At 44.0% G+C, this 2,254-nt stretch overlaps 1 protein-coding gene across 1 annotated transcript in view; it reads left to right on the top strand.

The window, feature by feature from the left end:
- EEF2K (eukaryotic elongation factor 2 kinase) overlaps positions 1-2,254 on the top strand; it is a 157,604-nt gene that overhangs the window by 32,670 nt on the left and 122,680 nt on the right. The window lies entirely within an intron of this gene.

The following is a 2,254-nucleotide window of genomic DNA, read 5'->3' as shown; positions in this document are numbered from 1 at the left end:
GTTCAGATGTTCATCAAGAAAGCCTGTTACAATGATGATCATGTTTCTGTGAGATTTGACTTAAAAACAGAGCAGATACATACGTGTGTGTGTGTGTGTGTGTGTGGTAGTTAAAGTTGTGTGTCAACTTGGCTGGGCCTGGTTGAGTGGCTGGGCAGCTGGTGGTAATTATTCCCTATGGTGAGACTGGCAGTCAGCTCCATAGTGGGATCTACTACAAGCCAGCTGAGTAGCTGCTTTAGGGATGTGGTCTGCTTCCCATATATAAGAAACAGCTTTGGGAATGGTCTCTAGCTTATAGCATGCTTGGACCCTGCATGTAGCCATGTCTTTATTCAGCAGCGTGCCATGCTCTGCCGACCTTGGGACTTTCACTGGATTTGAATCAGTGGCCTGCTGTGTTGTTTGGTAACATTGGGGACTGTGCCTTTTCATTTGTCGACCTTGGGTTTGTCAGCCTCAGCAGCCAGCAGCTGTCTGAGTGAAGAAAAGCCTCTAGCTCTAGTGGGCTAGGACCAGGAGGCAGAGCTGAAGCTCAAGGTTGAGGGGCTTTCACCCAGCTCTTAGAGCCTGGCACTTTGAACTCAGACTTAAAGCCTCCAAACTGGAAGAGAATAAAGTCCTGTTTGTTTAAGCTATCCCATGTGTGGTATATTCTGTCATAGTGGCACAGAGGTAACCAGAACAACAGTATATTTATATATAAACCAATCAAATTCACCGCCATGGAGTCGATTCCATCTCATGGCGATTCCCATTGGGTTTCCAAGTCTGTGAATCCTTACAGAAGCAGACTGACTTATCTTTCTTCTGCAGAGTGGCTGGGGGGTTTGAACCATCGATCTTTTGGTTAGCAGCCACATGTCTTAACCACTGCACCACCCAAACAAACAAACAAAAAACCCAAACCCACTGCCGTTGAGTCAATTCTGACTCATAGTGACCCCCATTGGGTTGCCAAGGCTGTAAATCTTTGCAGAAGTAGATTGCTTTATCTTTCTCCCATGGAGCAGCTGGTCGGTTTGAACTGCTGACTTCTGGTTAGCAGCCAAATGCCTTACCCACTGCACCACCAGAGCTCCTTATATTTATGCATGTGTGTATATATATATGTGTGTGTGTGTATGGTGTGTGTACGTGAAAAAAATCCATGAAAGCTGTTGGTATAGTGGTGGCTTGTAGTAAGCATGAAAAATATTAAATATTTTAATTTTTATATGCTATTAAGTAAGAAAAGGAAGTGAAAATACAATGCAAGCCCATGTTTATTGAAAAATGCATATACACATATATTAGTATTTGAATCACAAACATAGTTTGGAGGAGGATTTACATGCAACTTTTAAGGGCAATTCTCTCTGGGAGACTTTGATTATCAATTTTATATATATTTTAAACATTTGAAACTTTTACAAGTGTGTGTATGTGTTGCTTGGCTGGAGAAATCTGTGTTTGTGAAAGAAGGAAAAAGAAGCAAAGTAGCTGAGGAAGTGGCCATCCACCAAACAAACAAATTGATCAGTAAGCTCTCCTCCAAACTTGTTCCTTCTTATTGGTCTGATAGAACCTGATGAAACCCCCAAGACTAGGCTGCTAGTCACCCTTCGGGCCTGGAATTGAATGCATGCCCATGGCTTCCAGCCAAACAATAGACAGGGTACAGGGTGAATGTTTACACTAGGTAGGTACATTGCTTAGAACAGTCAACCATGGGAGATCAGAGGAGCAGTGTTTGCATAGGAAGATAGCCCAGGGGGGGCAGGAATGCATAGGAAAGTAGGGCACAGGAAAGAGATAACCACAGGGAGGACGTGGTAAGGGAAGTTTTGCGTTGTGGGAATTGTAGCCAATATCATGAAACAAAATGTGTGTGAACCATTGAATGGAAAATGAATTTGCTCTGTACACTTTCACCCAAATCACAATTTTATTCAAAAAACAAACAAAACTGATTTCCTCTGCAAAAAATAAAATGGTTCTATAAGGCAAAGTTTAAAATCTCTCTGAGGGCTCTCAGATCCCCATCCCCAAAGGACCTTCTGAACTCCGTTCACCCTCCACGTGCCTCTGCTCCAGGAACAGACAGACAGCCAACTCAAGGCAACCTCGAATGTGTCAGCAAGGCTGTGCTCCGTGGGGTTTTCAGCGGCTGAGTTTTCAGGAGTAGGTTGCCAGGCCTTTGGGTGGACTCAGTGCCACCCTGTTGGTCTGCTGTCATGCACATTAACCGTTTGCATCACCCAGGGACTTTGCT

The sequence above is a fragment of the Orycteropus afer genome, unplaced genomic scaffold (genome assembly GCF_000298275.1).
Source record: "Orycteropus afer afer isolate SDZICR_OR568_19922 unplaced genomic scaffold, OryAfe1.0 scaffold00376, whole genome shotgun sequence".
NCBI classification, from domain to species: domain Eukaryota; kingdom Metazoa; phylum Chordata; class Mammalia; order Tubulidentata; family Orycteropodidae; genus Orycteropus; species Orycteropus afer.
The sequence above is the reverse complement of the archived record's forward strand: the minus strand, read 5'-3'. Positions and strand labels throughout refer to the sequence as shown.